General features: G+C 38.9%; 1 protein-coding gene across 1 annotated transcript in view; it reads right to left on the bottom strand.

Annotated features, from left to right (window-relative positions):
- Positions 1-14,277, bottom strand: part of Cox7b2 (cytochrome c oxidase subunit 7B2) — a 122,840-nt gene that overhangs the window by 76,455 nt on the left and 32,108 nt on the right. The window contains exon 2 of the mRNA XM_021163886.2: positions 162-209. The gene's annotated coding sequence lies outside the window, so the exon portion shown is untranslated. The remainder of the gene's footprint in view (positions 1-161; positions 210-14,277) is intronic.

Below are 14,277 nucleotides of genomic sequence, written 5' to 3' on the forward strand. Positions count from 1 at the left end.
GCTGAGTGCTATATAAGGGACTCCATTTTCTGGGGTCGGGATCTTCCTGAGAAGTAAGCAATAAAGCTTTGCCACAGAAGATTCCGGTTGTCCTGAGTGTGTTCTTGCCAGCGGGGAGAAAAGCTCGGGATAGAATCCTAATCTAGAGATGTTCTCATTACCTGCAACGTCAGTCGAGACGCTCTCCTCAGAAGTTCTGACTCAGCTGCCTAAAAGCACAGAAGAAAAATCAATGTGAGTTTTCAGAGAAACTGAAAATAACAACAGGGAAGTAGGCTATGCTACCCACAAAGGGTCACAATAGTACTCCATTAAAAGCAATATTTGCACACAATGGACACCCAAGAAACATAAATTTTATGAAATGACTCAAACATGAAATGTAAGCAAAGTACAGGGCAAGACATCATGTCATGACTGTCTGCCTATGGTTCTAGGGACAGGACTTGTAAAGTGTTTCTCAGTCCCATAATGTCCCATATGTAGATATGACTTGTAAAAAAACACAGAGTATGGGATGATACACGTCTTTAATCTGAACAACTACAAGGACAGCCGGAAATAGTGGTACAAAAAAAATCAGGTGATTAGAGAAACTGATTTGCTGCAGTGAGTTTGTGAAATATAAGTTGTTTAGCAGGCATAATTTTAAACACATGAGATCCATGAATGAGAGGCAAGAGAGAAGGATAAAGCAGAGACCTATCCACAGACTGTGTAGGCTTCAGAGTGGCCCACTTTCTTCAAACTCTGGTGTTCACACCCCACTATGACTCCTATCTCCTGGAGTGAAGGCAAACCTTCTAACTTGTTTATAACCCATAAAATGAGAGTAGTGACATAATTCTCCAAATTACCATTATAATTACATTATTTCCTTATTACTATAGCTTTAAACAATTTCTCCAAGGCAAATATACATCAGGGAACCAGAATAAATAAGAACTAAGGACAGCTTCTAGCTGCCCATTTGCAAAGTCACCAGATTCCAAAGAACAAGCTCCTCCCATGGCCCTAAGGAAATAAATTCTTCCAACAATCCAAGCAAGTGTGGAAATAAATCTCAGCTCTCCAGGTAACATCCCAGTTGAAGATGACAGCCTGAGTGTGGTCATAAGCGAGGATTCAGCTGAGTTACGACTAGACTTCTGCTCCATAAAAACTGAGATTATAAAATGGGTGTTATCTTAAAACGCCAAGTTTATGGTAATTTGTTATGCACCAGTAGAAAGTAACATAAACCCTAGGCAGCTGCAAAGTTTAGAGGCCAGGGAGATATGTAAAGCAAAGAAAATGCGAAACAAGAAAAGGCAAAGAAGCTGCTTATGGGATGGATCCCTGGATGTGGCAGTCTCTAAACGGTCCATCCTTTCATCACAGCTACGAACTTTGTCTCTGTAACTCCTTCCCTGGGTGTTTTGTTCCCAATTCTAAGAAGGTGCACAGTGTCCACACTTTGGTCTTTATTCTTCTTGAGATTCATGCGTTTATCAAATTGTATCTTATATCTTGGGTATCCTAAGTTTTGGGCTAATATCCACTTATCAATGAATACATATTGTGTGAGTTCTTTTGTGATTGTGTTACTTCACTCAAGATGATGCCCTCCAGGTCCATCCATTTGGCTAGGAATTTCATAAATTCATTCTTTTTAATAGCTGAGTAGTACTCCATTGTGTAAATGTACCATAATTTCTGTATCCATTCCTCTGTTGAGGGACATCTGGGTTCTTTCCAGCTTCTGGCTATTATAAATAGGGCTGCTATGAACATAGTGGAGCATGTGTCCTTTTTACCGGTTGGGACATCTTCTGGATATATGCCCAGGAGAGGTATTGCTGGATCCTCCGGTAGTACTATGTCCAATTTTCTGAGGAACCGCCAGACTGATTTCCAGAGTGGTTGTACAAGCTTGCAATCCCACCAACAATGGAGCAGCTTCTAAACGCTGACACCATTGCATACACTAGCAAGATTTTGCTGAAAGGACCCAAATATAGCTGTCTCTTGTGAGACGATGCCGGGGCCTAGCAAACACAGGAGTGGATGTTCACAGTCAGCTATTGGATGTATCACAGGGCTCCCAATGGAGAAGCTAGAGAAAGTACCCAAGGAGCTAAAGGGATCTGCAACCCTATTGTTGGAACAACATGATGTACTAACCAGAACCCCGGAGCTCTTGTCTCTAGCTGCATATGTATCGAAAGATGGCCTAGTCGGCCATCAATGGAAAGAGAGGCCCATTGGACTTGCAAACTTTATATGCCCCAATATAGGGGAATGCCAGGGCCAAAAGAATGGGAATGGGTGGGTAGGGAAGTGGGGGGCGCTATGGGGGACTTTTGGGATAGCATTGGAAATGTAATTGAGGAAAATATGTAATAAAAATATTAAAAATAAAAAAAAACAAAACAAAAAAAAAAGAAAAGGCAAAGAAGTCAGAAAGAAATCAAGGGGTTTTATTTTTATTTGTTTATTTTTTTCAAGAAAGAGATTGCTAGCTTTCTCCAAGAGGCAAAAGGAAAAGGGCAAGCTGGGACTGGAAGCTTCCAGGTACTGAGCAATCAGGGGTGCTGTATCCCCGGTGCCATATCCGGGGATCCATCCCATAATCAGCTTCCAAAAGCTGACACCATTGCATACACTAGCAAGATTTTGCTGAAAGGACCCAGATATAGCTGTCTCTTGTGAGACTATGCCATGTCCTAGCAAACAGAGAAGTGGATGCTCACAGTCAGCTATTGGATGGATTACAGGGCCCCCAATGGAGGAGCTAGAGAAAGTACCCAAGGAGCTAAAGGGATCTGCAACCCTATAGGTGGAACAACAATATGAACTAACTAGTACCCTCCAGAACTTGTATCTCTAGCTGCTTATGTATTAGAATTAGTACTATTATGTACTAGTCGGCCATCAGTGGAAAGAGAGGCCCATTGGTCTTGCAAACCTGATATGCCCCAGTACAGGGGAACGCCAGGGCCAAGAAGTGGGAGGGGGTGGGTGGGACTTTGGGGATAGCATTGGAAATGTAAATGAAATAAATACCTAATAAAAATATAATCAAAAAAAAAGAAAGAAAGAAAGAAAGAAAGAAAGAAAGAAAGAAAGAAAGAAAGGAAGGAAGAAGGTCTGACCACTTCCTTCTGTCTGTAAGGTTCTGCTGCCCACTTCCTAAGCCAACTGGTAAGAGGAGGCGATGCCCCACAGGGACTGGCACATGCCAGGAGGTGTTTGCTTTCTTTCTGCTGTAGGCTCTCCCGCACTAAGAATCCTAGTTCTTCAACCGAAAGCTTTGCGGCTGAATCTTACCAACGACAATGTATCTTGGCAAAGTTGTGGGAAGTAATGGGGCTTTGTAATCTAGTCAGTTGTTAACTGCTAAAGTAAATGACATTCAGTCTTACTCAAAGCCTTAGAAGACCCAATTAGTGACAAAGTTGTGATACTTCACTGTTTATAAGTCTTTGAAAGTTGGTATTTCAAAACTGGCTAACAACACAGAATCACTTTTGGCTCATTTTAATTACTAAGTAGCTACCATAACCTATTTTTAAACTTTTCATTGTTGTACAACATGCTTAGGTTGCCTTTTAATTTATTTTTTTTCATAAAACAAAAAAAAGAGATCAATACAAGTTCCTCTAATGAAGAAGTATTATTTTCAAATTCCTGAGCTAACTAGGTCCTGTTCAGTGAAAGCAGCTCCCTGCTGCTTTTTGTAACACTGAAAATCTATGTACAAACTTACACTATTTATAAAGTACCATCACACAAACAAAGACTGCTATGCCCTAAAGTGATTAGTATTTGGCCTTTTATCTAGATTCATCTATGGTTAGATCCTATTTTCCTAGAGTGCTTTGAAAACGTTTTTTTCTTCCACTCATTCAATGAAGATTTAGTGAGCAGTTACATAAAGGCACAAGTTAGATAAAAAAAACAGAGAGGTATTTAAGTCACTGTTTTAAAAGTATAAACCTAGTATAAACCTTTCTCCTACTTCTTCAATATGTGTATAATTATGAGTATTCATACTTGATAAACATTCTTTATAAAGCATTTCCATGTAGCAGTAATACAAATCTGTCCTTTGCAACAGGAGTTCTAGCGTAGGTCTCCAGTGCTTGAGGCCTGAGGAGTCAATCAGTTCCTCCCTATTTGCTTTGTTCCCCGTTCATTACCTCAATTAATTTTAATGGCATTTTTAGCTCCTAAATTTGAAACACATTCTGACATGGGAGGAAAAGCTGCAAAGAATATTCTCTCATTAATTTCTTCTACCATTAACATGTAATATAAAGTGCAAGATCTTAATAGTAATCTAATATTATTAAATAAAATGGTTTTTATTTGATATTTATCCATTTCTCTATAAATGGTCTCTCATCCTAAGATCCTTCCCAGGACCCATGTTATATTTATCTGCTACTTCTCCTTAGCATCCTCTGATCTCCAAGTCTCTGGGTCTTCACTTTGCTTTTATTTTTGGTTTGTTTCTTGAGACAGGGTCTCCTCATGCAGCCCAGGCTGGTCTCCAGTTCATCACCCTCCCTTCTTGGCCTCCTGAATTCTGGAGTTATAGGCATGTCTACCATGTCTTGCCAGAGGTCATATTTTGTACAAGTACTGACTAGTTTTTCTGTAGAACATATGCAGTAATTTTAACTAGAGCTATTTTAAATTAGAATAAAGTAACACCTTTTAGTGAGAATATCACAAAAGAAACTGTTGTAAATTTCTCAGTAGATTACACCAAGAGGTTAATGATATATTAATATGTATGGCTTCCAATGATATATGTCTTTATTGTTTGATTAAGCTGGTATCAGAATTTTCCAAAATTGATGTAATTAATAGGTATAGTGCGAAGACTTAGTTCATACATATTCTGTTCTTACTGTTTCCCACTAGACATAAAACACAGGGGAGATTGCCTGCCACATGTTAAAGTGGTATTATCACAATTCCCTATATTTTTCTAATTTATTAAATGAACCACCATTTCTCTCTTTTTAAATAAATTATTAATAGCAGGGATGACTCAAAGTTATTTTATTTTCGTCTCTGTGCTAGCATCAAATTTATTGCTTGTTTTATTGCTGGATTAGTTCCAACTTTGGTCATTAAATGATTTTCCGGTTGTCTCCTATGCTATTATGACAACTGTCTTTTCAATCCTATATTTTCTTACTTCTTACACTACAAGATACTGAAGAAAACATCCATACTTTTGTTATACTAACTTGGGAACTGGCCACTTGACTGAAGATTAATTTTTATTCTGACTGAGTAATACTTTTGAGAGACCATGATCAATGCTGGATATAATCATTATCCCTGAGATATTCAAGACCACAGCTATAATATACATGTACACATATGCACATATGCATATATACTTCATTTTCATAATTTGTTATTGAACTTATGAATTTACTCAGTAAAATTTATTTGTAACCCCTAAATCAATTCTTTAGGCATTTTTCAGTTATTCAATATACTGTAGAGCAATGCTATGATCTAAGAACAGAACAGTGAAAACTCCCAGTCATCAAACCCAGTGCAAAGTAATTTCTCTGTCTTCCTTATGCATTCTCATACTTTGGGTGGTCTATATATTGGCGAACCTGTATGTATTTTTGTGCTTTTTGTTAATGATAATACTGTCTACATTGCCTTTAAATATTGTATTGAAATTCATTTAGTGTTCCTAAATACAGAGTGCTGATGTTTGCTTCATGGAAAAAAGCTGTAAGTTGTATTCAGGAATGTGCCATATTATTGTCTGTGACTTCGATGTTTTTTTTTTGTTTTTTGTTTTTTACAAAACCATGTGTTTGTGTGTATTTAAAAAGAAACACACACATAAAGCAAGGCTAGTGATAGTTGGCACCAACATTTGCCTGACGCCTGAAGATGATGAACACTGTTTATTAGTGACTGTTTCTTCCTTTGAAAAATCTATTTAGTTCATCTCCACAGACCATTTTTAATGATCTTTAATACGTAGTTTGCTACAGGTAATATTTCTGTCAGAAAAATAGCTAGGAAAGCTGTTCTTCCATTTTGTTGTTACCTTTGAAGTACAAAGCTTTTGAAGTTTGGTATAGTTCAGTCAATTCCAAGCCATATTTCCTGAGTACCTGGAATCTTCCTCATAAAGTCATTACTTATGCCCAGATCTCAAACGTATGCTTTACTGAGAGAAGCCAGATACAGAATCCATGTCAACTGAAGGATGGGGATGCTGAAGGCATAGTGGGTCTGTATTTATACCAATAGCATGATGTCTTTATAAACATGGCACTGTAGTATACCTGAAAATCGGGGATGCAGACACCTCCATTAATTTTTATTTATCATTACTGTTTTGCCTATCCTTTGTGTGTGTGTGTGTTAAGTAAAATATAAGTTATTTTTCAATATCTTTGAAGAAATGAGTATAATTTTGATAGGAATCCTACTGAGTATGCAGATCGTATTTGGTAAAATGGCTATTTTTCACAGTAGTTATTTTTATCATTTGTTGAGCATGGAAGATCTTCCACATTCTGTTACGTTCAATTTATTTTAATATGTTTATTATTTCTTTATGTCAAGACTACTGATTTTTTGTTTGGTGGCAGGGTGGAGGGCTTCATTGTAGCCTCCCCCAGCCTTGAGCAGGCTCACTCAGACCTATTCTGCCACTGTGAATGAGACCACCTAGGGTGGAGTCTTCTGTCTATTGTTCTGTCACCTGCTCTGCTCTTCTCCAAGAAGCTACCCACTGAGAGGCAGAACTTGTCTTCCTGAGATATTCCTGAGATGCTAACAGCTCTAGCAGACTAAGTGCTAACAACTTGGCAGCAAAGCATCAAGAAGCCTGGCATGGTGGGAGATGGGCATTCCCCCTTGTACTAAGAGTACAGACTCTTAGTAAACATTGGGCCTTGATCAGAAATCTGTCTTAGTCTCATTTCTTCTCTTGCCATTTCCTCCCTTACTGCTCCAGCCTTCCACTCAGGAACCCAATTCATGTGGCCACAGGTGGCTACAGTTCATTACTATTCACTAGAACTCTTGGTGCTTCAAGGTACTAAACATACTTCTAGAGGAGCAAAACAAGCCTCAGTATCACTCAGCTCTGGAACCTGCAAGTTCCACCAACAGTGGCCTGGGGAGATATTCCCACTGGTACAGTTGTATGGATGTCACAGGAGTAACAAACCATTTTCTGATTAGATCTAAGCTGCATCTCATAAGATGGGTCAGATACAAAGGAACCAAAATCTATGATGAGATCGGTCATAGGCCCTAGAGTGCAGGGTAGGGGGCATCTCTGCAACCTCCTCAGCCAGCACAGTAATGATCCACAGGAGATAAAAAGGAAGATAGTTCAAAACAGCTAAGTAGCCAATGTTGGTTCAAACTTAGGAAATCTTACTGAGTTACTTATTTTAGGTACATTTAAGAACAGCACAATTATGTCCAATTGTATGAGGAACCTCCAGACTGACTTCCAGAGTGGTTGTACAAGCTTGCAATCTGACCAGCAGTGGAGGAGAGTTCACTTTCTCAACATCCTTGCCAGCATCTGCTGTCACCTGAATTTTTTATCTTAGCCATTCTGACTGGTATGAAGTAGAATCTCAAGGTTGTTTTGATATGCATTTCCCTGATGATTAAGGATGTTGAACATTTTTTTCAGGTGCTTCTCAGCCATTTGGTAGTCCTCAGTTGAGAATTCTTTGTTTAGCTCTGAACCCCATTTTTAATGGGGTTATTTGAATTTCTGGAGTCCAGCTTCTTGAGCTCTTTGTATATATTGGATATTAGTCCCCTATCAGATTTAGGATTGGTAAAAATCCTTTCCCAATCTGTTTGTAGCCTTTTTGTCTTATTGACGATGTCTTTTGCCTTACAGAAGCTTTGCATATCTAATGACTTCTTTTGTGATTGAGTTACCTCACTCAGGATGATATCCTCCAGATACAGCCATTTGTCCAAGAATTTCATAAAATACCTGAGTAGTACTCCATTGTGTAAATGTACCACATTTTCTGTATCCATTCTTCTGTTTAGGGACATCTAGGTTCTTTCCAGCTTCTGGCTATTGTAAGTAAGGCTGTTATGAACATAGTGGAGCATGTGTTCTTATTACCAGTTGGAACTTCTTCTGGGTATATGCCCAGGATAGATATTGCTGGATCTTCATTGATAAGTGAATATTAGCCCAGAAACATAGAACACCCAAGATACAATTTGCAAAACAAGAAAATCAAGAAGAGGGAAGACCAATGGGTGGATACTTCATTCCTCCATAGAATAGGGAACAAAATACCCAAGAAAGGAGTTACAGAGACAAAGTTTGGAGCTAAGATGAAAGGATGGATATCCAGAGACTACACCACCTGGGGATCCAACCCAAAATCAGCCAGCAAACCCAGAAACTATTGCATATGCCAGAAAGATTTTGCTGAAGGGACCCTGATATAGCTGTCTCGTATGAGGCTATGCCTGTGCCTGGCAAATACAGAAGTAGATGCTCACAGTCTTCTATAAGAAGGAACACAGGGCCCCCAATGGAGAAGCTAGAGAAAGCACCCAAGGAGCTGAAGGGGTCTGCAACCCTATAGGTGGAACAACAATATAAACTAACCAGTACCTCCAGAGCTCATATCTCTAGCTGCATATGTAGCAGAAGATGGCCTAGTTGGCCATCACTGGGATGAGAGGCCCCTTGGTATTGCAAACTTTATATGCCCCAGTACAGGGGAATGCCAGGGCCAAGAAGTGGGAGTGGGTTTGTAGGGGAGCAGGGCGGGGGGAGGGTATAGGGAACTTTCAGGATAGCATTTGAAATGTATAAAAAGAAAATATCTAATAAAAAAATTTTAAAAAACAGCCAGAAAAAAACAAAACAAACAAACAAACAAACAACAAAAACAGCACAATTTGGTGAAAATCTTCCGGGTGATAATTAATTCAATTCTATGTCCAAAACAAAGCACCAAAGAAGCTTAATAAGTAAGATGCAACAACATCAAAAGTCTTTGTAAAACATGTGGAACAACTTCCATAAGGATGAGCTCTATATATTGACTGAGAAAAATCAAACTCAGAATAAGGGTCTAGCAGGATCTATTGTCTTGGCCACACAGATATCTCAGATTACCATGTCTATTCCTACCATTCTGCACAGGTAACAGGTTGTACATCCCTCCCTTTGAACAGACAACTGTGTTTAACATTTAGGTTCCCCAGTGCTTATCTTTTAACACAAGGACTTCTGTACCTCCTACACAAGAAAAGAATCCAATACTATTATTTTCCTAAATGGAAAAATAATTTAAATGGTTATATTAAATGACTTAAGGATATACCCATTGGTTAGAGATTCTTTCAGCACTCAACAGCAAAGCTCTCTCTTCTCAGTAGATGGCAATTAACAAAGGCTTTAATGCACAAGCAGAAAATAAAAAGAAACTATGGAGTAGTAAGCACTAAGTATGTCATTCAGATCATGTTCCCTCCAAGGTTCAGCAATTTTTACAGAAGAGACAGAAGGGTTTATAGGAGCCAGAGGTGGTTGATAACATCAGAAAAAGTGTTTTCCAGACACAATAAGGTAAGTGTACATATGGCCTTCCATGTGCATGTGACAGTATGCACAGAGCTACACAAACTGAACCAGCCAAAATCCTAGCATAGAGGGAAGATGGACAAGTAATCACACCCTTAACTGAGGAGCTACTGGAATTTGATATCTTCTGATAGAAGCAGAGTTAGTTTTCTTTAAGAATGCAAGCAACCTCTGTAAGGCTAACCAAACATCAGGGCAGCCCCTGCTCCCCAGGACTTGCAGGGCAACATAAACCGGACTTGATGATGTTAGAGAGAAAGTAAAAGACATAATTACTCTAAAATTTGGCAAGAAGTAATGGGACAGTGCTAATGGAAGGATATTTTTGATGTGGATGGATAGTGCTTCTCTCTAAAGCTATGAGATTTTAAACAAAATTCTCAGTGCTAGGTATAAGACTACCTCCCTTAAGAGTTGCTGGTCTGAAAGGCTCCAAAAGACACACTTCCCCCCAAAACAACACAGGCTGCTGCACGTGTTCATTTCTGTACAACAGAATTTAATGAAGATCCTGTTGCTGAAGACACTGCATACTAGCAATAGGACGTAGGGAATTCAAGCTGGAACTGAGCAGAAAGTTTCTCCCTTTTGTTTCACTTTCACACTGCTAGGAGGTCCTGCTTAGGTTGCTAGGAGAATGGACCATCTTATTGATTTGTGCATCTTGTGTGCTAAGAACCTTCTAGGTCAGATGTGTCTTCTAGTACAATAGACAAGTGACTGTTATGTTCATCACTAACCACGTCCTGATTTGATTAGAAGCTTACTCAGATTTGGTTTTGCAATATGATCATAATCTCAAACTGCCTTCTAAATATTGATGTTTATGTTTATGTTTATATTTACAAAACAGTGCTATAGCTCAATCTTCATCATAAAACCTACTACGTGCCAAAGGCTGAGAATAAGTGATGCTGATATGCTTGGTTTAAATGGGGTGTCTCCACCATCTCCTCCAAGGCTCAAGGAATATAGCAGAATAAGTTTAGAAAGAATGTAAAGTCAGTGGAAGGGACTATGTGAGCCAAACCTGACAGAGCTGTGACCTCTCCCAGCAGCTGCAGTGACCTGTTCCAGACTTGGACAGATTATGACTTTCAATGTTTCAACAGGAGTAGAGAAAGGATCCATGAAGCCCCATCCTTCCTTAAAAGGTTTATCAGGATTTCATTTTCTTCCTTGATATAGCCAATAATAGCTTACCTCTACTTTGGTAAACAACCTTCCACCTCTGCTCAAACAACCATTTCTAATTAAATGTAATGGGATACTCACAAAAAACAGACAAGAAAGAAGATGGGTTTCAAGCAGGGGTGCGAAGTACCGGAAGACAATGGGAGATGAAACTAAAATCCAATTTTTACAAATACACACACACACACACAAGGATTGGACCAAAAATGCAACTTATTGTCTTAAGCAATACAGGGCTCATTGAAGACACTACTTTGTTGCAAGGTATTTGACCACACTGTGAACCCCAAGATTGTGTTAGTTACTGAAAAAAAAGAGTCTAGTTGTGGTGTGGCTCAGTTTTAGCATGCACCTTTAATCCCTCTAGCTGGCATACAGACATGCCCTTAGCACACAATTTTAGTGAAGGTAAAGTTAGTTTACAGAAAAAAAAAAACTATTTTTAAAAGTGATATCTGAGTGCCAAAATAAGCAATCAGAAAAAGATTTGACAGAATAGGATATGCCCAACTCTCACAAGAAGAGAGAAGGAAACATGGCTACTTAAAGAATTCTCATCTGAGGAATACCAAATGGCAGAGAAGCACCTGAAAAAATGTTCATCATCCTTAATCATCAGGGAAATGCAAATCAAAACAACCCTGAGATTCTACCTCACAGCAGTCAGAATGGCTAAGATTAAAAATTCAGGTGACAACACATGCTGGAGAGGATGTGGAGAAAGAGGAACACTCCTCCATTGTTGGTGGGATTGCAAGCTTGTACAACCACTCTGGAAATCAGTCTGACAGTTCCTAAGAAAATTGGACATAGTACTATTGGAGGAACCCGCAATACCTCTACTGGGCATATATCCAGAAGATGTCCCAACCGGTAAGAGGGTCACATGCTCCACTATGTTCATAGCAGCCTTATTTATAACAGCCAGAAGCTGGAAAGAACCCAGATGCCCCTCAACAGAGGAATGGATACAGAAAATGTGGTACATTTACACAATGGAGTACTACTCAGCTATTAAAAAGAATGAATTTATGAAATTCCTAGGCAAATGGATGGACCTGGAGGGCATCATCCTGAGTGAGGTAACCCAGTCACAAAGAAACTCACACAATATGTACTCACTGATAAGTGGATATTAGCCCAGAAACTTAGGATACCCACGATATAAGATACAATTTGCTAAACACATGAAACTCAAGAAGAACGAAGACCAAAGTGTGGACATTTTGCCCTTTCTTAGAATTGGGTACAAAACACCCATGGAAGGAGTTACAGAGACAAAGTTTGGGGCTGTGACGAAAGGATGGACCATCTAGAGACTGCCATATGTGGGGATCCATCCCATAATCAGCTTCCAAATGCTGACACCATTGCATACACTAACAAGATTTTGCTGAAAGGACCCAGATATAGCTGTCTCTTGTGAGACTATGCCAGGGCCTAGCAAACACCGAAGTGGATGCTCACAGTCAGCTATTGGATGGATTACAGGGCCCCCAATGTAGGAGCTAGAGAAAGTACCCAAGGAGCTAAAGGGATCTGCAACCCTATAGGTGGAACAACATTATGAACTAACCAGTACCCCGGAGCTCTTGTCTCTAGCTGCATATTTATCAGAAGATGGCCTAGTCGGCCATCACTGGAAAGAGAGGCCCATTGGACACACAAACTTTATAAGCCCCAGTACAGGGGAACGCCAGGGCCAAAAAGTAGGAATGGGTGGGTAGGAGAGTTGGGGGGAGGATATGGGGGACTTTTGGCATAACATTGGAAATGTAAATGAGGAAAATACCTAATAAAAATATTTTAAAAAATGATCAGTGCAGACAAAAATAAATAAAATAAGAAGGAGGAGGCAGTTTACCAGGAGAGTTCAACAGAGACAGGTTGAAGAGAGAACAGGCTAGACATAAGTAAAGACAGAGCAAGCCAGAGAATTAGAAGGGGCAGAAGATTAGAACAGATTACTATAGTTAGCTCGAGGTCAAGCAGAACATCCAGAAGAGGCTGAGAGAGAAAAGGCCAGACTGAATCAGTTAGCATGGAGAGAAATTTTGAGCCACAACAGCTGAGATGACCAACTAGCCAGAGGTCAGAAGGAACTAGAAAAGGCATGCTTATTGAGCAATATGTCTCAGAGGATAAAAACATTCTATGCCTAGGTAAGATTGTACAGAGGCTAGAAGCTTCCAGGACTAGGCCTAAGTTAACAGACTGAGGCAGTAAACCTCCAGATAACAATTACACCAGGCAAATGAAAGTGACTTTTATACTATTTCCCACAGTAATTTTATTTCTTCATTCTGTCTAAGTTATTATTTTGTTATATAATAAGTGCTTTATTAGGTATGTGTACATTTGTCTTTTACTGTCACTCTCTCTGAAATCAGTGTTCATTTTATCTTTGTGACCCACAAAATATTCTATAATTTAAAGAGTTAGATTTATATAGTTGTAGTCTACTAAAACATGACTAAATCACACATTTTAATTTACTAGATTCTATATAACCTATAAATAAACAATATTTTTTTCTTTTCCTAGAATCTAGGTTTGTCACATACAGCTATATACAAGTATGCTTCAAATACATAGCAAGATAACACTTAAAACCAAAAAATCAAATGTCTTAAAATAATGATATATATAAAGTAATAGTTGGATCAGCAATGATCAAAAAAGAGCTTTTTGGTATTCCTATTAACTTTGGATAATTTAGACTGTATAGTACAATGAGTATAAAATTGGAATAACACACACTTTGCACCTTTTTCTCAAGGAAAATCGTGCAATACAGGGTGGAAAGATTACAGCAGACTACCAAGATGTCTACTATGAAACAGTCTCTCCTAGAAATGGCTGCATAAACAATAATGAACAGAAGTACTATGAAATGAACATATTAATGCGTAAGGAGGAAATTTCACAGTCTCTCATTTGTAGACAAAGAGCTATAGGAAACTGCTGACTGCTTTAAGAAGATTATATTATAGTCTTTCCTAGTGATGAACCCCTTTATTGATTGGCAGAGAAACACAGATCAACAGATGTTTATTATAAGATTTCTGTAAGACCTGAAAAGAATGCATTTGTGTATACATACATTTTGTATGTAAATAAACAAATATAGTTCAAATGAACTTTTCTCATTAGTGCTGACAGTGTACCCTCCAAGAGACAAAGACCACCTAACAAAAACCGAGTATCAGACACGAAAAGCCCTCTTTTGAGTTGTTGATCAGGGCTTTCCAAGACCTTCCCAAATAATATAGCCTATTGCTATTGCCCTTGGTTCCTACCAGTGGCCGAAGGTAAGTCCCTGTTGCTAAAGACACCATGAACTTCAGACAAAAGGCCCAGAGGCCACTGAGCTGAATGGAACTGGCCTGCATGCCTCCTTTCTAAGGTCTAGCTTTTATAGTACTAGAAAATGTCATGCAAGCTTCCAAAAGAGGGAT

The sequence above is a fragment of the Mus caroli genome, unplaced genomic scaffold (assembly GCF_978045245.1).
Source record: "Mus caroli unplaced genomic scaffold, Mus_caroli_1 scaffold_4, whole genome shotgun sequence".
NCBI lineage: Eukaryota > Metazoa > Chordata > Mammalia > Rodentia > Muridae > Mus > Mus caroli.